The sequence below is a fragment of the Lepidochelys olivacea genome (assembly GCF_965140295.1).
Source record: "Lepidochelys olivacea isolate rLepOli2 genome assembly, chromosome: 2".
NCBI lineage: Eukaryota > Metazoa > Chordata > Testudines > Cheloniidae > Lepidochelys > Lepidochelys olivacea.
Window position 1 is genome coordinate 23,214,058 of NC_140412.1, and position 22,012 is coordinate 23,236,069.

At 42.5% G+C, this 22,012-nt stretch overlaps 1 protein-coding gene and 1 long non-coding RNA gene across 5 annotated transcripts in view; one reads left to right on the forward strand and one right to left on the reverse strand.

The window, feature by feature from the left end:
• The window catches only part of ZHX2 (zinc fingers and homeoboxes 2), a 115,897-nt gene extending 98,914 nt beyond the window's left edge, over window positions 1-16,983 (reverse strand). For 2 of the 4 annotated variants that reach the window (XM_084618766.1, XM_084618764.1), the window contains exon 1: window positions 16,837-16,973. The gene's annotated coding sequence lies outside the window, so the exon portion shown is untranslated. Of the gene's footprint in view, window positions 1-16,836 lie in introns of all 4 variants that reach the window. The other 2 variants (XM_084618765.1, XM_084618767.1) reach the window with 2 other exon arrangements.
• LOC311515576 overlaps window positions 15,568-22,012 on the forward strand; it is a 48,771-nt gene continuing 42,326 nt past the window's right edge. The window contains exons 1-2 of the long non-coding RNA XR_014710182.1: window positions 15,568-15,936; window positions 19,340-19,420. This is a non-coding gene — a long non-coding RNA (uncharacterized lncRNA). The remainder of the gene's footprint in view (window positions 15,937-19,339; window positions 19,421-22,012) is intronic.

The following is a 22,012-nucleotide window of genomic DNA, read 5'->3' on the forward strand; positions in this document are numbered from 1 at the left end:
GTTCCAAATTGGTTTCAGGGGCTTGCAACCATCTTCCGTCTTTAGGGCTAGATGGGAAGGGGGTTCTGAAAGATTTTTCTGTTGCTAAAAGAGAGCCATGGTATGGAAAATATTGAGAACCACTGAATTAGAGCATCTCTTTTAAAGTCATCCATCATTGGTTTAAAACCCCAAGAGATGGAGGCTTTACTACATCTGTAATCCGTTGCCATGGTGGTATCCACTTGTTGGTTGCCCTCACTTGTAAAAATTTACCTTTGATTTCTGGTTTGAAATGTTCTGATTTCAGCTTCCAGTCATTAGATCCTGTTATACCTTTGTCCACTAGATTGTTTCAGACCACGGATCATTCTTGCAACCCTCTCCAAGTTTTTCCAACATCCTTTTTAAATCACGGACACTAGAACTGAACATAGTATTACAGGATTGGTCTCCCTGTAATACATGTATTACTGTAATACTCTGTATACAGAGGTAATACCCACTGCCCTACTCCTACTTGATATTCCCTTCTTTATACAGTCATGTGCATTTGCAGTGCCCCTGGAAAGTACTAAGCACTCTTAATTTCCATTGAAGTACAAGGGATTTGAGGGTGCTCAGTACCTGGAGGCATTAGACTCGCAGGGAGGATGGGTATGATTCAGCATTTCCTATTTGTGCAAAACTCTCCTTTCTCTGAATGGACATTTTACTCAACTAAGGAATGAAGAATCAGGCCCTGTACACTAACAGCAAACTGCCAAAAGATGTATTTGCAGGTTTGTTTTAATAACAGAAACATGTCCTGGCCATTAGCTCAAATACAGCCCAGGTTGTCAGAGGACAAAAGTTGTAACTACCTGATGGCTACTCAGAGGCCCATCTGACAAGAATTTGGGGACCTCAGCTGATTCCCACTTGACCAGAAAGTGTACATCAGTGGTAGGCAACCTGCGGCCTATCAGGGTAATCTGCTGGCAGGCCATGAGACAGTTTGTTTACATTGACGGTCCACAGGCACGGTCGCCTGCAGCTCCCAGTGGCCACGGTTCACTATTCCTGGCCAATGGGAACTGCAGGAAGCGGGGGCCACCAGCGGATTGCCCTGACGGGCTAGGTTGCCCACCACTGGTCTTCATCGTTAACATCAATAACTACAACTGGTGTGAAAACAGGCCATCTCAAAAGACAGGCCAAGAACTGAATGGGCAATGAAACTGACCTGCATTCTCGCTCTCAGGAAACGTTCCTTCCAGGTTGTTAGCAGGGCAGCGTGGGGAAGCTTTCATTGTTGCTGGCTGAGCTGTACCTGTTCTGAAGCTACACCAAGCACTTTGGTGGAAGGCTATCAATTCAGAACCTTTCAGAAGCTCTAGATTAATTAGGAAGAATGTAAAAAAAGAGGGAGTTTTCTTTGCAAAACTATTGACCAGCTTCTGGTCTGTTACACCAGTGCAAATCTGGAGTTACTCTGGTACAACTGAGTGCAGCATTTGGCCCAGTGTTTTGCAAACAAAACAAAAATTAATTAAGATTTGGACTAAGAAACCTGCACGCGCATGTTGAAAAGGCAGAGCAAGAATGTTCTCTTCTCATCGCTCCCCCACCAAAAATAATTATACCCTAAACAGCATTTTCAGGTAAGATTTTGTGCTCCTCTGTATGAGCACTGCTATAAAATTAGCTACTTTCTAGTTTTAAACAAAAATAGTCATCTTTCTTCCACATCAATGAGGCCCTACCTGTCAAGTTTCAGTACAGAAGAGAGGTGTTTTGGTTTTTTAAATCCTCGATGTATAAAGCCCTTTAAAATAGGAATTTATTATTGTACATTTCTAGTAAATAATTACTTGAGTACAAAAATTATCACTTGGACCAAATAATAACATGCATAATTAGAAACAAAGTCACAAGAGCTTCCCCTTAAAACCTATGGGAAGTAACATTTTTCGTATTTTAAGTGTGGAATCTCCTAAATTGATTATAACCTTTGATTTAAATACTTTAATACATTAAAACTGTTTAAATCACATTGGGCTGAAACTTTGTCTACAAAAAAAAAAAAAAAAATGGTCAAGCCCAGATGTGTGGGTTTTTTACAAATAATAAAAAACAATATTTACATCTTTGAAAATAGATTTTTAGAGGTACTGAACAGCCAGAGAAGTTTAATAACTAAAAATGTCATCTAACACAGTGGCTCTCAGTCTTTCCAGACTATTGTACCCCTTTCAGGAGTCTGATTTGTCTTGCATCCCCCAAGCTTCACCCTTAAACACTACTTGCTTACAAAAATCAGACATAAAAATACAAAAGTGTCACAGCACACCAATACTGAAAATTTGCTTACTTTATCATTTTTACATTATTTCTATTACAATGGATTTTATATTGTACTTACACTTCAATGTATTGTACATAGACCAATATAAACAAGTCATCGTCTGTATGAAATTTCAGATTGTATTGACTTTGCTAGTGCTTTTTATGCAGCCTGTTGTAAAACAAGGCAAATATCTAGAGGAGTTGATGTACCCTCTGGAAGACCTCTGTGTACCCCCAAGGGTACACGTACCCCTGGTTGAGAACCACTAACCTAACTGACTTCAGATGCTTTTTAACTGGCCTCCTATATTCATATTATAACTGCTTTATTTTACAACAAACATAATGAGATTCACTGATATGAATTTAGGGGTAGGGGGTTCATAAGTGTCCGGAAGGGTGTGTTATTAACCATGCACACTGCTGGTTTTTCAGTACTTTATAAGTGTACTGTTTTGCTTACAGATTTTAAAACGCAGCAAACCGCCAATGATGCTCGGGCAAGCCAAAAATGTATCTAGTTGGCACCAAAGAGACCCAACTGATTAGACCAAAAGGCAAGCGATGTTTCAGAATGAGTAGTCTGGACTTCGAAAAAGAGTCATAATGAACCATGTCAATGCACAGTCCCTTTTGCTCTGTTGTGCAGGCCAGCGGTAACATTCGAGCAGAAGAATGGTCTCCCAACTGATCTATGCCAGAAAGCTGGCGTGGGGGAGGTTTTTCAGAAGGAAGCTTTTGCAGTGCCTAGCTGAATGAAACAAGTGGGATGCCAGCATAACATTACAGCATGAGGTAACTGCCTCCATCTAGAGATCCAAAAAGGAGGGGTGAGGGGGGAAGGGAGAGGAGAGGAAAGAAGTGGAATTCATCTCTCCAATGGTGTTAACAAAAACAGACTGATTTCCAAAACCACCTCATTACGGAGAAAAAACATGACACAAACTGTGAACCAGTTGGACCAAATCTTACCTAGCAAAAGGCACTGCTGATACCCAGTCAATCTGTGAGAGTAAAGGATGCATCAGATATAGGTATTTTAACAAACTGATATTATAAAACATCCATGATCACTTAGCAATTTATGTTTGCTACTGTGCTGTACACCCGTGGTCCCTAGGAAACTCTTAGAGAATCTTCCTACTCCAAAATCACATTCCTCCTACCACTTGTGCTTACAGGAGAACCTGTTTGCAGTAGAGTGCCTATGCCACAGAGGTTTTGATTCCAGACAGCAGTGGTATGGCCACACACTAGTCACATTATATACCTTTTCAGTCAAGAAGCAAATTTTACATTCCACTTAACAAAACAGGACAGAATCCATCAATTTTTGGAGGGGATCTGTTAGAATTCCAATGGCAGAACTCCAATAGAGGAAAGATGCCATTTCAGTGAGCCCTGATATTACTTCCATTTTATTTGGCCTTCTAGGACTCTACTTTGCTCGAACAAGTGGACACAAATAATGGTAAATGTATAGTGTGTGTGTTTTTTTTTTTTAATTCCTTGTTGTCAGGAAACTGAAAGTCCAGTTCTTGGATGGGACATTAGTTTTGCAACCTGTCAAATGTGATTTTACAACTAGAATGCTCCTAGCTTAGAAATGTATCCTGTCCAAGGGATGAGAGACTATTGAGATGCAGCAGATTAGAGAGTACACATAAATACAGGCTTTAAAAAGGTACATAAAGTAAAGTGAAGACTCAGTTCAAGACAGTGACCGTGATGGACACAATAGAATAGACAGCAATTTTGGCTTTGGGAACCATGCAAAAGGCTTTAACCTGGACACACTGAGCATTGTACACCATCCTTGAAGGAGGACAATTTAGTCACGACTCCAATAACAGAACTGCAGATGGAGGAAGTCCTGAACTCCCTAATCCTGAGACAAAGACATACCACTTGCAACTTTGTTTGTGATCTGCGTTTATCTCACATAAACCTGGAGCATCAAGGAAAAATAGGCTTAGACTTATACACAACTTTTTCTCCCCAAAGGATCACAAAGCTCTTTCACTCTCTGCCTCACAAAGACCTTTACTCACCACTGAAATGGAAAGTAAAAACTACCCAGTAGCTCACTGCAAAAGTTTAGGACAGTACATGAAACATCCGCCCGGAACTGCAGTGTGAATTTAGGCAGGCAGAATGCTAGTCACCCAAACTGTAATCGGATTGTGTCACAGAGTTGAAGGCCAGCAGGGACCACCTGCTCATTCATTCTGACCTCCTATCTCACAGGCCGCTAACACCTACTGCACATTAAGCCCAACCACGGAAAGTAGACCAATGTATGACAGCCCACAAGAGGCTAGACTATGATGTGCCACAGACAGAATAGGAGGGACGGAGAGGTGCACCTGTGCTTGACTGCCCTGCAACGGCAGGGAAATGATTAAGTGAGATATACCCAGATAATCTTTGCAAGTGACCTGCACCCACACACACTGCTGAGGAAGGTGACCCCTGCCCCCAAGGTCACAGCTAAGCTAGCCTGGAGGAAAAACTCCTTCCTGACCCCACATATGGCAATGAGTTAGACTCTGAGTATGTGAGCAAGAACCAGCCAGGCAAGCATCAGAGAGGGAGGGCTCAGTGCCACCTCAGAGCCCTGGCCCATTCTGTCCAATGTCCCTTCACCAGCTGTGGTCATGACGCTTCAAAGAAAGGAGAAACAAAACAAAACCAACCCAGAATACACTGAGTGCACATGTCCGTGTGTGTGGGTGGGGGAGGGAAGATTTCTTCCTGACCCCTGCAGGTGGCTGGCTGTAACCCTGAAGCATATACTTTTAGTAAGGTTGCCAACCCTCCAGGTTTAATTCCTGGAGACTCCAGGCCAAAGATTAATCTTTAATTAAAGATTATGTCATGTGATGAAATCTCCAGGACTACATCCGATCAAAATCGGCAGCCCTAGCTTTTAGGAACAAATGAGAGGAGGAGGGATAACTCAGTGGTTTGAGCATTGGCCTGCTAAACCCAGGATTGGGAGTTCAATCCTTGCGGGGGCCATTTAGGGATTTGGGGACTCGTCCTGCTTTGAGCAGGGGGTTGGACTAGATGACCTCCTGAGGTCCCCTCTAACCTTGATATTCTATGACAAAAACCAAAAATGAGCCTTAGGGCCGCTGAGCCCTGCTCAAGGGCCGCTACCATCACAAGCAACCCCATCATACAATCTGTCACTGTGGCAAACACCCCTAACCCTTACGGAGAGAGCCAGGTGTTTTCCAACACTGTGGTCAGTAACGCCAGAATTTTCAAAAGAATTCTGTACCCACAATCAGGGCCAGATTTTCAAAAGAGCTCAGCTCCCATTTAGGCAACAAAACATTGGTCAGATTTTCAGAAATGGGAGCCAAGCTTGGTCCTTCTCTTCCCAGACTAGTAGAGACTCTGTGAAGGCAATGTGCTCACTCTGTAGAGGGAGACCAATGTCACATCACCCAGGAGCAGCCCCCTCTCGCAAACTCATTGTCATGATACAGAGCACTTGAAAGCAGCGGCCGTGGGGGGAAATGGAAAGGATACTAGAAAGGCCTGCCAAGAAACTAAGACCTACAGGCAAGTCTCAACTCTTTGATCCTTCCAATGCCAGAAGAGGAAATTTAGGTGCCTGCCCATAGAGTTTTAGCAATAATGAGACAGTGCTCTTGTAAAGATGCAAGAGTTTGAAGTAGAAAGAGTTCAGATTTCATGAGATTAATTTATACCCACAAGACAGTGCTGTGATCTTCTGGTATTTGAGAAGAGATGGGATGGAGTGAAGATCTTTTGTATGGTTTGGCACAAGATCGCTTGTGACATTCCTTCTCCACCTACTTGGAGATACCATGAATATCTCACATTTGGCTGCATCATCTGGATTAAGGGTGCTCTCAATCAAAATGGAGATAAAGAAGGACTATCACCAATGAGTGGGATGACAACTGTCCTGAAGAGCAGATTCTACTCTCCAAGTTAGTCGACAGCCACACACCTTCAGTTAGTCCGTCCCAAGAGGCAAATCTCTACAGCATGGCAGGCATGAAAGCGTCTGGAATAAAATAACTTTTGAGAAAGGCAAAGGTCTCAAATGGGTAACAGAACGCAAGGGGATTTGAGGGTGCTTCAAATACCTGTATACTCGAAAGCAAAAGAGTTTAGAGAGTAGATGGGTTTTCCTAACCTTCTAAGATCTGGGGTTTGGAATCTGCACTTGTCTTGCGCCAAACAATGCGAGCACAACCGCCTGCCAACCCCATAATGCCCCTTTGCTGGTAACTGCAATTGGGATCATCTGTTTCCAAAGGCAAATGAAAGAAATCCCAGACTCAGCAGGTAAAGGAGGAAGAGCTCCCAATAAATATTGTGTTTGATAACGTAAAGGATGCTTGCACTTTTTAAGTCTGAATGGATATTTTGTTCCCAACTTGGCATCTTAAGCAAAACAGCTTCCTTTATTTGCTCTCTCTTCACCTCCATCCCAAACAATCCCCTTTAAGAAAAGTTCACAATCTGTTCCTCTGGTAAGCCAGTCTATGCTAGACAGAGTGGGCAGGAAAATATTGTTTTAAGATAAAAATTTCCTCAGGCTTCTCAAGTGGATAGTGCCACTACATGGAGGATTCCCTCAAACCTGTTTATTGGTAAGAAAAGTTAATGCTTTTTTCCCCCAAGACATTTGATCACCTGTACTCCTAAAAGAAGAAAATAATTGAATCCTTTAAAAACAAGGGAATGGGTGAGTACAATGGGACGTCTCTTCTCTAACAGACTGGCTGTACTGTTTCAGGGTGTGAATACTGTAGAAGTTCAAGATTGCTTTCTCAATGAACTTTACAGAGGACAAACAGTTCACGAATGAGGTTGGGGATAATGAGATCTAGGACAGTGCTGAGTCACAACACAATCCTGTCCTTCCCCCAAATGGCATTAGCCTCCTCTCGCAAACTGAGGAGAATGATCTACATGGGAACTCAGATTATTCCAAAGGGACAGACCTCTCCGCTCCCCACTGTGGCAATCTAGTACCTTCCATCCAAAGATGTCCCAGTGCTTTACAGTGAATGAACCTCACAATACCCCAGTGAGATAAGCATGATCATCCTTATTTTACAAAAAGGGAAGACAAAGAGAAGCCTAAGGCCTCATCTTCAAAGATGTTCAGTCCTTGCACCTTCCTTACTGTCGCTGAGTGTTTCTGGTGTTCAGCACTTCTGAAATCAGTTCCTAGGATACTTGCCCAGCGCTACACAGCAAGAACGTGCAATCAGGAACCAAACCCAGACTCCACTCCCAATCTGTGCTTTAATCACTAGATCATGATCCCTTCCTACTTTGTTTTAGAACTGAGCTAGGAGATAGCAGCATCATAAACATAGCATACTAGAATGGATACTAATGGAATGGTTAGTGTGGCCTGGGCCCATCAGTAAGGACATGAACCAAGCATTACAGCATCAATGACTACATTTGACCCAGGACATGGACGGCTGTTAGTCAGCCTGCTGCAAGCCATCCAAAGCAGTAAGACTGAAGGTGATGACAATCGGCAAGGAGGTGTATCCTTTATAGCAGTCTGCTACTATCAAAAGCTTTCAATGGAAGGGAGCCAACTATTAAAACAACATCCTTTCTTCTGAATTACAGGAAACAAATTAGATTTGACCTAGTATCACTCTGCTCCAAAAGAGTGAATTGCAATTTTTTTTTTGAGAAACGCAGCGGGTTTACTTAGCTTTAACCAGAGGTGAAAGTAAGCCGGTACGGCGTATCGGCAAGAGCTGGTACACAGCTGACCGTAGCAGCAGGGGGCAGCTTCCCCAGGCAGGCGATTTAAAGGGCCCAAGGCTCCTGGCAGCTGCCAGAGCCCCGCTGCTGGAGCCTTGGGGTAGCAGTGGCAGCCAGGAGCTTCCGGGGCTCCAGCAGCGATTTAAAAGGCCTGGGACTCCACTGTGGTAGTGGCGGCTGGTGCCCTGGGCCCTTTAAATTGCTACCAGAGCGCCACTGCCAGAACCCCGGGGTAGCAACGGCAGCCCAGGGCTCCGGCGGTGATTCAAAGCATCCGGGGATTTAAAGGCCCGCCTCTTCCAGTTGAGGCCCGGCTCCTTCCGGTTGAGGCCCGGCCCCCTGCTCAGGACTCCGGCATACCGATAAGTCCTTTAGGTTTCTTTCACCCCTGGCTTTAACCAGCAAGATCATGATCCCTTCTCTCTCTGATAACTTGATATTTCGTAAGTTCCAGGGAAGCCATATCAAAATGTGAAAGAACATTAGCAATACAATTTGCACCATCGGTGCATTCTCAGCATATCCGTGGAGACGAGATGAGAAAAATTCCTTGCAGTAATTTACAGCTAGTACTAAACAGTAGGCAGGAGGAATTCAACAACACGGTTCTGCTTTGGTGGTGAAAAAAATCATGTCAAACAACATTGCAGGTGAAACTATTCAGACTTTGTTTACTGAGAGATAATCACCAGCCTTCAGTGAGGCAGATGCTGAGTGGAAACTGAAGGTGTTCAAAACTTTGTGGGATTAGTCCCTACAGCTCCTAACCATGGAGTCTTTGAAATACAGAACACAGACTATCTCAAACTTGAGAAGAAACTTTCTACTCTTTGGCTTTTATCTTATATATATATAAAAAAGGAGCAAGAAGCTCCAGCTTCTAACATCTTACTGAAGTGTAATATTATGTAACAAACTAACAAGCATGAAATATAAGTTTAGGGATAAGGAGGGGAAAAAATCCCAGAAAGCTCGGAGAGCAGGGAAAAAGAACACCTATGTCAAAAGGTCCATGGGCTTTTTTCTTCAGCATTGTATCAAACCCCTTCCATGCTGTCTACAGAGTTAACTGCTAGCTCTTTTCTTTTGTAGGGTTTTGTTTTTTCTTTTTCTTTTTTTTTTTAAAAGAAACAATTAAATACAAAGATTCTGTTTAAAAAGGCAGGAATCACATTTTTCACATGACAACTTCAGTCATAAGAGATGTACCAGAAACTATTTCTTTCATCTTCCCTACACCAGTCTAGACAGTAGGTTAACTAACTCCTAAAAAGCAGTGTAAAGTAACCTTAAGCTTCCTTATTTCTGATCATTCACTTAGGCAGGTCAGAAAAGCTCTCAGAATCTGTTTTACTGTTCAAAGCCCAAATGAGTAAAAACAGTTTCAGCATTTACTGACCAATAGTATGGTAAAAACAGACAACTAAGAGAGGATCTGAAATCTACAGTTAACTGGAGGGTGCAAATAATAAACAGAAATTATTTAGGATGGTAAAGGGGGTAAAACTAGGACTAATAGGCACAAATTAAGAAAGGAAAACGGAGTCCAAATATCAGGAAAAATTTCCTGGCAGCAAGAAAGATATATTAGGGTGTGGAACAGCCACCCAAGCAGATCCCTAAGATATTTAAAACTAGCCTGGACAAACCACTGGGAAATTCTTAGATGCACAGAATTTAAGTTGAGATGGGACCAGTAGATCATCTAATCCAGGGGTTCTCAAACTTCATAGCACCGTGACCCCCTTCTGACAACAAAAATTACTACAGGACCCCAGAAAGGGGGGACTGAAGCCTGAGCAAAGCCCAAGGCCCAGCCTAGGCCGGGGGCCTGTAACCTAGCCCAGCCCCAGCAACTCTAAGCCAGCCCTGGCGACCCCATTAAAATTGGATCGCGACCCACTTTGGGGTCCCGACCCACAGTTTGAGAATTGCTGAATCTGATCTCCTGTATATCAGAAGCCATTAAATTTCACCCAGTTACTCTATATTGAGCACAACAGCTTGTTTGGCTAAACCATAACTTCCAGAAAGGCACCCAGTCTTGATCTGAAGAGACCAAGAAATGGAGAGATATACTGTAGCAAACAGCTCTGCTCTGGCATGTCTTAGGCCAGGTCTTCACTACAAATTTTTGCTGGCATAAACATGTTGGTCGGGGTATGATGAGGTGTGATTTGTGACCGACGCAGCTGTGCCAGCAAAAGCCCCTAATGCAAATGCACTTGCACCAGCAAAACTGCTCTTTTGCAGACGTCACTTATTTCACTGACAGGGTTGGAAGACACTATGCCAGCAAAAGTGCAGTTTTGCTGGTGTCAGCCGTGCGCACACTAGAAGTGCTTTGCCAGCGTAGCGCACCAGTATGTCTATATTGGCAAAGCACTCCTACTGTAGACCTGGCCTTCGGATGTCTTTTCTTCCATATCTACGAACAACAGGATCCTGCAGCACACAGGGCTCTCCAGTGTTCTGACGCTCTCTTTTTAATAAGAGTCACAGCTCGTGCAGCTTTCACACCATCAGGGAAGCCTGACTGGGTGGCATGGTTGTTCCGTTTTCCTCTAGTGGAACATTCCACTATGGAGAGAGGGGAGCAAGAGAGCCCAAAATACATGTGGAATATTAACCAAGGTCTTTATAAACAAAAGTCTGGAAAATAAACATACATTCATCCAAATTATGGGGCTAGAATTCAATCAAGGAATTCTCATGGAGTATGTAGTCATCAGAATTCTGGTTGCATAGCCTTGTACTTTTAACAGGGTGAAACACATTTGTGTTAAGGAGGTTCCTGGAATTTTCTATTTATCATCCATGCTCTTACCCCAGGATGTATGTGAGGCATAGATCTTTCAGCAGGCCCTCAACAGAATTTCACCCAGTGCGCTGTTTTTAACGGTACACAATACATAGATCTGCTTCCTCACAATTTGCTTCCAGTCCCCTCCTCAACATTCCTTGCCCAGTCAAGCTCCCTGCTGGCTCCTGCTACTGTGTTCCCACTGCCAAATATGAAAATCCCCACTGGCTCCTGGATGGCTGAATGGCAGCAGTAGCATAGGTCTGTCCTGGCTCAACACCTTAATTTCGTAACACAGAGATGTGGCCTCACAAGAGTGAATTTCAAGATCCTTTCAGCATTAGTTGCAGTGTGTTTAACATTGTAATGCATGTATTCGTCTATTAGAATGCATGTCTTCAAAGGTACTTCTTATGTAGGGTTGGAAGGATTAAAATTTTTATTGGTAAGTATTTTTATGGTAAATGTTGATTTGATTTGACTGTACACACATTGATGAAAAAATATTTCCATCAATAATAGAAATTTATAGATGGGTGAATTAAGAAAGCTGCTGCCTGAGAACTTACAAAAGTACTTATCCGTAATTCAAGCTCTAGTATGTTTTGATGCGAAGTTGATACTTCGTGTTTTATTGGTTATACAGCTTTAACTTTTTGAATTGTAACAGCTACTTCATTAAATAAATTGTCTGACATGCCCCAAATTTCCTGCAACTGAAAATTTAGATCAACCAAAAAATACTTAAAACTCATAATTTTGTACAACTGTGAAAATTTAAATACCGTATATACTTGTTCATAAGCTGAATATTTTTGGTAAAAATGTGACGCATCAAAGAGCGGGGGTTGGCTTACAAAGGGGTCTACTCCAAAATCTGATGGATTTTAAAAACTCTATGAAATCATTGAATTGAATATCTAATACACTGTCGTTTTGTTTACTTCGAGCATCTGCAGGCATGGAGCCCCTCAATTCCCTGTGGCCGCGGTTCGCCATTCTCAGCCAATGGGAGCTGCGGGAAGTGGCTTTTCACAAGAACTGAAACAACTTTACTTACTTTAGCGAGTGGCACCATGGCCCCGTGTGCCAGGCTGCAAAGCCACCGACTCAAGTAAGTGAAGTGCTTTCAGTCTGTGTGCAAACCTGCATTGGTAATAAAGCAAAACAAAACTGTTCCCCCCTTGCCTCCACAAATTTGGGCTGTAGTCTTGTGCCTACTTTACCTATACTGTACATTAATCCAGCCCTGGCCTCTCCAACACTGAATGTGTGAAATCACACTACACAGTGTCTTTCTCTGCAATACTACAGCATTCATGGCTTGTCCACGCTTGAAATCCTACAGTGGCACACACAGCTGCCGCAGCACTTCAGCGTTCTCCCATCAGTATAAGTAATCTATCTCACCAAAAAGCAGTAGCTACGTTGACAGAAGAATTTTTCCATCGATCTAGCGCTGTCTATCCCAGGGGTTAGAGTGGCTTAACTTCATTGCTCGGGGGTGTTGATTTTTCACACCCCTGAGTGACGTAGCTGGACTGACTTAACTTTTTAGTACTTTAGGCAAGCTTTACTTTAGGCCAGGCCAGGAATCAAGTGTTGCCAACTCTCAGGATTTTATCACTAGTCTCAGTATTTGGCATGAGACGTAAATCTCAGTTTTCACATAAAGAAAGTTTCTAATCCTTGTGGCTATAGAGAATAGCTTAAAAACATGAACCATAGAGGCTCAAAAATGACAAGGTATGTATAAAGAACTCAAAATATATTGTTCTTAAAAATCTCATGATTTTTAAGTCAATGTCATGATGTTTTGGGGCCGGATTAATGATTTTTGAATGACTGAGGTTAGTAGTGCTGATACTGCTTTCTTTTGAATGGTGCAAATACCCTCTTCATTTCAGCCAGGCTTTGCTACATATTAAGGCCGGTGGAAATAGAATGCGGTGTCCATAAAAGCTGTTGCACATGAAGAATGTTTTCAGTGCAGATCTGGGAGTCAAGAGGGTCTTTATAGCTTAAAGTGTATTTTTGCACCAAAACTAATATGTGCTGGGTAACAAGCAGATGTGTAATAAATTTCAGAATGATATATTTTTATATGGTTTATAAAATAAACCAACAAAACAAACATGAATTACAGCTGACGTGACACCCATAAACATATCTGCACACCACGCAGTGAGTTACTTTGGTAGGTTTAAATTCAAATCTTATGTGTTATTCTTGTGTTTCGTTTTATTACTTATTTTAAAGTGTACATATGCTACCACCAGAAAGGTTCACAAATTAGGGCAAAACACTATTAGTCAAGTGATGCTAAAGCATGGAAGAAATTCCTTTTTAAAAGCCAAAAATCTAGATCACACTGTTTTCATTGAAAAGTTAAACTAAATTTTCCTATTATCTACAAAACATCCCCTCAATTGTGAAGGGATCTGGTTTTACAGCGATACTGCCGTAAATTATACACAACATATTATTTTATTTATTGTCAGTAGCCCTTTTTATTCCTCAAACTCAGTGGACATGATGAACAGTAATTTGGGCCAGGATAAAAACAAAAACAAACTACACCACAAACAGACCCAAAACATTAACTGTGCTGCAGCTAAGATACTCTGCAAGACCATCCAAGAACAGGGGGAGTAAAAAGTGAAGTCATGATACATGCAAATACTGTGATGTCATTTCTGGCCTTAAAATCAACATTCTGTACAGGGACAAGCAGATCCAGGCCTGGTCAACAGCAATCAGATACTTTGGGGATTCAGAAAAGAAAAAGAAAAAGAAAAAAAAGGATACCTTTTTTACACTCAAATGCTGTCTCATAAAGTTTCACCAGCAAAAAGAACAGATGTGATGGTACTAACATCTAGTACTAGGGCCAGCATATTAATTTTATACATGCTGATTAGAGATCATATATTTATCATAACTTGGAGAAGAGGACTTCTGGAACTTGAGAGGAATTATTTATCCAAGAATGAGCTACTTTCAAACATTCAACTGGCAACCTATCCGGAGAAAACCTGAGAGAGTTTCTGCTCTTTATGTGGAGGAGCAGGTGGGAACTTAGCTTTAATTTTAGGCATGAGTTGTCATACTGACATCAATTGGTCTATTAACATGCTCAAATTAAGCATGTGCTTAAGTGCTTCCCTAGATTGGGAACATAAGGGGCACAGAGAGGAGATGACAAGTGAAATCTTCCACCCATATATGGTAGAGGTTTTGGAAAGAATGAATAGGTTAAAGGTGTAGAATGAGAATAAAGGCTGGTGCTAAAACTTTAAAAGGCTTCTTAGCATTTAAATTTTCAACTATCATACTGTGCAGTACATTGCTTTCTTTGATGGGGAAATTAATACATAAAGTTATGAATTTAAGTGGTTTTACAGGGTTGTTAGTGCCTCATACCTGAGACTGACCACATGCTTAACCCATAGCACTGAGAGTAACAAATAAAGGCAGAGCATTAACAAGCAAGAGGCAAACTACTTGTATGTAAACCAAAAAATGAAACAGAGATCAGAGATTTCAGAGTAGCAGCCGTGTTAGTCTGTATTCGCAAAAAGAAAAGCAATACTTGTGGCACCTTAGAGACTAACCAATTTATTTGATGCATCTGATGAAGTGAGCTGTAGCTCATGAAAGCTTATGCTCAAATAAATTGGTTAGTCTCTAAGGTGCCACAAGTACTCCTTTTCCTTTTTAGAGATCAGAGAGTGCTTACACAACCAGAATATTTCTTTTTAAAAAGGGAGTTCAGGTAGTTGTCATTTTTAATGTGTTACGCCCTGATTCAGGAAATTAGTTGAGGCTTCATGTTCTTGAAGTTAAGCACATGCTGAAGTATCTTCCTGAACTGGGGCCCTGATATCTGCACAGTCAAACGGCAGCTGGGGAAAGAAATCACACTATGGTTGCTTGTATTCTCATATTTAAAACAAACAAAAAAAACAAGTAGTATTCCACTGGTGACCAAGCACTTATGAGAGCTTCATAACTCCCTGGTGTTGTTAAATATGCCATTTTACAAGATATATATTCTTGTTGGTAGTCATCTGATGCTTTGTGGCATTGCTGCCTTGGGACAGAAATGTAATGAGATGATGAAACACAGAGATCGTCTAAATGTAAAGTTACCTTTTGGTTTAATACCTCCTGCTTAGCTCTCCTTCCCCAGTTCTTTAGTATCTTCCCCCACCCCTTTATACTTCAAATTTTAACAGAGTTTTGTTTATTTTGTTCTTCTCTTTTGGCAGGCCTCCTGCAATCCTCTACAACTCCAATCGTTTGCAAACAGCATCTGCACTGACAAGATCAGGAACTTTCATTCAAAAAAGTTACCGGAGAAGCCCCATTTAAAAAGTTAAGGAAAGCTTATGCTCAAATAAATTTGTTAGTCTCTAAATTGCCACAAGTACTCCTTTTCTTTTTGCGAATACAGACTAACACGGCTGCTAGTCTGAAACCTGTCATTTAAAAAGCTGGCATTGCGGAAGGCTGGATTCCCACAGTAAAAGCAAACAAAAGGCAATCAGGAAACAGTTGAGGGCAGAGACCCCCACATGTCTTTGAAGTCAATCAATCAGGTGGAACTCCTCAGCAAATCACAACTTCACTTCCTGAGAACCAAGTTTTAATCCTATCAACACGGGGGGGGGGGGAAGAGAATCTGTCTCTCTTCCTCTCTCCCCCTAGTCTCAGCCAAGACAGAAAAGAACAAAAATCACCGATGTAATGCTTTATAAAAATCAAAAGCTCTGCCAGGATTCTGGAAGACTCTTCCCAAAAGTGGTCGGAAGAAGCCAAGAGACAAGTTTAACTAAGATTTCTAAGTTTACTAACGTTGTCTTTGAAAAGCAAGTTGCAACAAAAGAACTGAAAACACCACCACCAGCAACGAGGAATTAACCTCTGATGGGATGGTTTGAAGCACCAGCCACTGAGAGAGACTTTTTTTTTCTTAAAAGGAGGAAAGATGGATGCACTAAAAAGAGAAGAGCAACTCCGTTTGGAGGATGATCAGTGTCGTGGCAAGTTTTCTGTGGGGGTAGTGTGTTGGGGCGGGGGTGTCAACCTCTACCCACCTCGGGGCCGGGGATAGAAACACTCTAGCTCATGATTGTAACACAATATCTCAGCAGCTGCTTCTCTCTCTCACCTCTTATCTGCAGTTACCAGGAGCTGTTAGAATTTAAAGGGGCTGCGCCCCAGCGCGTCATGGTGCCTACCACCACGTTAAGGACAAATCGTCACTGGGAAAGAATACCCCCCCCCCATCTCTGCCAACTCAGAGGAGTGGGGCGGCGAGCGGTGCAAACGCTACGCGTTCCAGCAGGAGCCAGGGGACCTGCCCCCCCCCCGTTGGGCACCCAGATCCTTGGATTTATTTGGCTTTAAACCAGAGGGAGCTTTTAAAAGGAAGCAATACCAAAAAAAAAAAAAAAAATCTCCCTGCTCGCCTCTACGTAACGCCCTGTCGAAAGCGGACGCCATATTTTGTGTTGCTGATGTCGACAGACACAAGGAAACGTAGACATGTTTTTTTTCCTTCTCCCTCCTCCTCTTCTCTGCCCCATTCACCGAAACTTGCATGGGGGGGTGGATACGTTTAAACAAAATCAGATCCCCCCCCCTCCAGCCTGCAGCTTCTCTCCCTGCTGTAATCCCCCCCCCCCTCCTTCCCAGCTGAAGTTCCCTTCACAAGCCCGTTTCCGAAGGCGCTAGTCGGGGAGGAAAAGTTGGGTCCGAGTGGCTGGCGACCGGCTGCGCTGCGCTGGGCTCCGGCGAGGAGCAGGAGCGCTCGCAAGTGCATGTGGGCAGCGAGGTTCCCGGGTTCGAGGGAGCCCTCGGCACTTCCCCTGGCGGGTCGGGGTTTCTTGCAAGCGGGGGGGGGGGGGGGGGAAGGGGAAGGAGGGGGGGGAGTTTCTTACCTGCGCCCAGGGCTTTAGGCGGCGGCGGCACGAACTTTCCCCCAGTGGAAGGGCTCTGCCTGTCGCCACGCTGGGGAACGTGGGAGCCGGCTGGGGAGCCTGGGCAAAGCCCCCCTCACCGCCACCACCCCCCCCCGCAGCACAAACACTGGCAAAAAAAATAAAATTAAATTAAAAAAAAATCCTTCGATCAGTGGGGATCTACGCCAAAACCCACATGATCTCTGACGTCAGCATGCGTATTTGCATACGATACCACCGGCGGCTCTTCCACCGGGGTCCCTTTATTTGGGAGAAAGTTAGAAACTGAAATTGACCCAGGCGCCTTTAAGAGACTCATTATAAAAAAAATTCCTCCCCCTCCGCGATCCATCCACGTGTGTCTGTGTGTCGGAGGGGGGGGAGTTCTCTCCCTTTTGGGTAACTTAAAAGTCTATCGCTACCGCCAGTTTTTTTATATTATTATTATTTAGCTAGGAGTTGGCAGGGCCGGGAGAGAGATCATTGGATATGCCAAAAACTGCATCTACCTGGATCCTGCTGATGTTGTACCCAAGACCCCAATCGATCCCACTGAAATAGAAAACAAGGATAACCACTCCCACTGCCTCTTCCCTACCCCCTAGAAAATACCACAGCCCCTCCAACACATTCCCATGCAACTGCCCCTCCCCATCCGCTTCTGGCATCTGGATCCTACTCATTTCCCCCCGCGCCCCAGATGGTAACGCTTCATGAAGAACAAGTGTAAACGCTCCTCTTACACCAAAAAGACCCCAATGCGTCCCACAGCGCCAGCGGCATAAATACACGGAGGTGGGCCCAGAACAGGGCTCTGTCAGTTTTTGGTCCTAGTCCCCCCCAGATGCGACCTCCTAAAAAGCGAGCAAGCAGTAGCTGTTCCTGCTGCACCTTGACTATCCAGTCCATGATGAACCACACCTCAAATCTGGCATCTGGATCCCGCTGTGTTTTTGGCCACAAACACAGAAACTGTACTATGGGAACACAGAATAAGCTATGATTCTACCATTCTCCCCCGAGAACCCCCCTGGTCCCATCACATCCTCCTAACAGAGAGATGCAAACACTCTAATTTGACACCTGAATCTTGCTGGATTCAGCTGATGTTTGGCTGCATACCTCACACCCAGTTTTCCTGTGTAAACGTAGTTCAGGTAGACAGTGGCATTTTGCGGCTTGGGGTCAAAAACTGTAAGGATCCAGTCTTGGGGGACGGAATGGATCTGCTATTAGCAGCCCTCTTGTTCCAGGATGCACGGTGGGTGGGTGTTTTGCTCTTTGTTTAGGCATTATAATGGGGGGGGGGCAAGGCCAAAATTGGCACGACCCAGCGTTTAACAGCACTGTTGGAGGAGTGCATGGGGACCGGGTGTTTTGGGGAGCAGTAGGAGCGGCTCGATTCAGTCTCTATTATGATGGTACAATTTGAGGTCTTGGGTACAAAGAAAAGGCAGGATCCAGGTTTTACACAGCCCCCTTCGGGACGCTCTTCTCTAGTGAGGTTTGAAGGGGGCAGTGTCCGAAAATCCCAAGGCGAGACCCATTTTCTTTAAAAGTTCAAGGTGTCACTGATGAGCTCGGCAAACTGTTGATCCCCGACCACGTGTAGCAGCCAGAGAAGCCGGTGAGAACAAGGAAAGAGGCGGCATGCTAAACAGCCTGTGCTCCTCGTTTACCCAGTGTTCAGATCTGCCTGAATTCTGTCTGTTGGTGAAACAAAACAGATCTGTGAGGAGGCAGGAATGACAGTCCTGGCCTTTTCAGGCTGTGACTATGTGCATCTTGTGTATCAGCTGAAAACAAAGTTCCAATCACTGTTTACATTGTAAGGGCATTGATGAAACTTCTTCCTTATATAACTAGCTCGTTTAGAATCAGGTCAGGCTACCTGGGGAGGTAGGAGGTTTTTTTTTCTCCTTCATGCTCTACTTCTAATGTAGGTTTTTAAACCTTTTATATTTTTTAAAGACTTCAGATCACTCTTGTTTATTGTTTTCTGAAAAATACTGTTTCTCAGTTAATGCCTGAAATTCCCATTCATCTCTTGTAAACAGAGGGATCCTTTCACCCTTTAAAATTAAGATTTAATGTCTTTTTGGCTTTAACCTACAAGGATGTAGTGAGATAGGTTGCACGCTATTTTCTATTTACTTAAATTCATTTAAAATTCATATGTACTGATTGCATCTGAGTTCTAAATACCAGCCATTTATAGCAATCACAGGCTAATATGACTTGTGAGAAGCATGCTATCCTCTGAATGGCAGGGACATGTTATCTATTCTAAATTCATATTTTAATTGTGTATATAGAACTCTCCAAAAACCTGGAATCTGGACTTGGTTTTAGAACCACCCCTGAAGTTTTCAAATTGGTTTCATGTTAATAGTATTGTGGGGTGCATAGTTAGACCCCACCTTGCACCTTTGAAACCAGCTATATAATCTTGTTTATTGAACATTTTGTTTTTTCTGTCTAGAATGGGGGATTGCAAGATGCTTGCATTCGAATGTTTGAAGAAAAGCACCACGTTATTGTAACTGAATAATCATCTAAGAAGGTAAATATGTTAAAGTGATGTCAGAAGACTTTTTTACAGGGGCACACTCAACTGAGTAGGTGTGTTTTTGACTGCCTGGTTAAGCTTAATATCTGTGAGTGTTGATACCAAAATTGATTTCTGCCTTTCTCTTCTGTGGTTCCAACTGAGGTTTATGCTTACCTTTTAATGCTCTAGATTTAGGTAATAGGGGTGGATAGACATACACACTCTCCACTTATATTGAAGGCACAAAAGATTACTATTGAAAATAGCTGAAAGTTTCCAAATTTTGAGTTATTTTTGGTCAAATGTTTTTATTGACAGTTTTGATTTATTAAAAAAACCCTTCAACTCAATATTTGCAAATTGTGGGTCTGGGGGTGGGGTGGAAGATCCTAGTGAGGGGCAGGTTGACCAGCTACAGAGCCAGTTCAGAATTTTTAGATTTCTGACAAAGGGATGAACTTTCAAACAATTTTTTTAAAAATCATCTCTGATGACTGCCCTCATGTCCATAATTTGTAAAATGAAAAGAAACAAAAGCCACAATGTTTTGGTGCATCTGTGTGTTTGTGTTTCTAAAGGAGCAGATGAACAAAAAAGGTAAAAATCCACCTGCTTTTGAAATGTTCTGATTTTCATTTATATTACAGCCCCTTTAAAGGGTTCTGGCAGTGCAAAGAGACCTGTGGATAGGCGTAAATGTCATTTGTATCCATTTAGAGTCACCTTTACAAAGTGTAAATGGACATAGATGTAAATAAAAATCAAGCCTAAAAAGTATCCTAAACATTTAAAGGGCCAATTCTACCCTTGGGTCCTTAAAGTCATATAGCAAAGACTGTGTAACTTGTACCAACAATGGCTTCTGCAGTAAACTATCTGTTGGGATTTGTTTGTCCTCCAAAAATATGTATTCCATCAAAAAAGGTTAGTGATCTTCTATCACATAAATGAGCCACAATTTGATCAAAAATTGGAGAATTTGGTCTTATGCAAAAATTATTTGTGTCCTGCCATTTGATATGAACAAATTGGGAGCAAACTGCTCTCAAGAAATTTATTTCAATCTCCTGTTGGAATAACGGGTATTGCTAATACTCAGCAGATGCACAACTTCTGTCATTGTCAGTCTGGTCACATGATTTTGCACATTTCAGTTAATTCACTCATCCCCACAAGCTCTATTTTGCCTTTGGATATCATGTTGATTTGTGACTTTGGTTTATAAGCCCAATCAGTGGCCTAACTGCTCCATATGTAGCCTTTAAAATATATATATTTATGACAGATATATGAATACTCTTCTTAACTTTCAATAGATAATAATCACTTATAATTAATACAACTTTAAAACTGTGTTTAATGGATTGATGGCAATGTAACAGAGTGGGAATTGCCTATACATTGTGTGAAAGGGTAAGTTGCAACATTCCATTGTGTGGGACCTGGTTCTCAATGGATAAAAAAACAAAAGCCATGTTGATTACATAGCACAAAACACACATGCACTGCTTCCCACGACAGTGAGAGCAGAGATCCCTCTTGTTTTAAATATTATGGCTTCTTATTTTCTTATGATCAGGGTGTCTAGATAATATGATGATTTGAGCTCCACACCTAAAACTGCCAGCCCTGCTGTAAAGTGGGTAAAGTGACACCATCCTACATTGCTGAATTATTTGGATTTTTTTGCTTATGGCCAGGAATAGGATATGATGAGGGCATTCTTTGGTGTCACATATTGTAGATCATCTTTGGACCTTACAGTTTCATTCAACAATTATTTATTCTTCATATAGAACACTAATCAGAGTTAATGTGCTAGGTCTACTAGAGAATTGACTAGGAAGTCTGTTCTGAGTTGAAGGAGACACGTGGTTTGCACAGAAATGCTTCAGTTCAACTCCACACATGACTATATTTTGCATAAGCATGGTAGGGGAATCCTGACCACAGCTTAAAATAAAAAAAAAGTCAGCTTGTGACTTAAGTTTTGCCCTCAGTGAGGCAGAGATCCACCTGCTTTTTATATCTTCTTTTGAAGAAAGGTCAGTCCTTAAGAGCATATAAAGACTATAATAAGTAGTGGAGCTCCTGTGGATCGTAACAGGAGGTTCACACACAGGTTTAAATTATCTCCTAGGCAGAGCAGCTGCAAAAGGTCTATGTACTACTTAAGTCCCACTTATGCCTTCTGTTATGAATTTCACTGATAGTGAGACTAAGGACGAGATCCTCACTCTCTCTCCAACCTCTTTACGTTGAGTAAATGGGCCTGAGCAACATAAATGTAGCTGAAAAGCCTCGTATCCAGGACAGCTGGGAGAGACTTCCCCCTGCCTCTAGACACTGCAGAAGATAGCCTAAAGTGGTCTGCCAAGGGATAGCTCCTTTCAGGACTGGGACCTTAGTCTTTGGGGCTAAAAGATGTTTCTCTTCTTCTCAGCCTTTTGGCTTAGATCACAGGTATACATCTTTTTTGTATTTGGGACCAAAGGGGTTGATAGACATTTTATAGATATAAAATAAAGCTTATCACTATTCATTATCTCTTTGTTCATTACAACTGAAATCAGAGTACAGTTCCAGTGTATGTTTCACTATTCA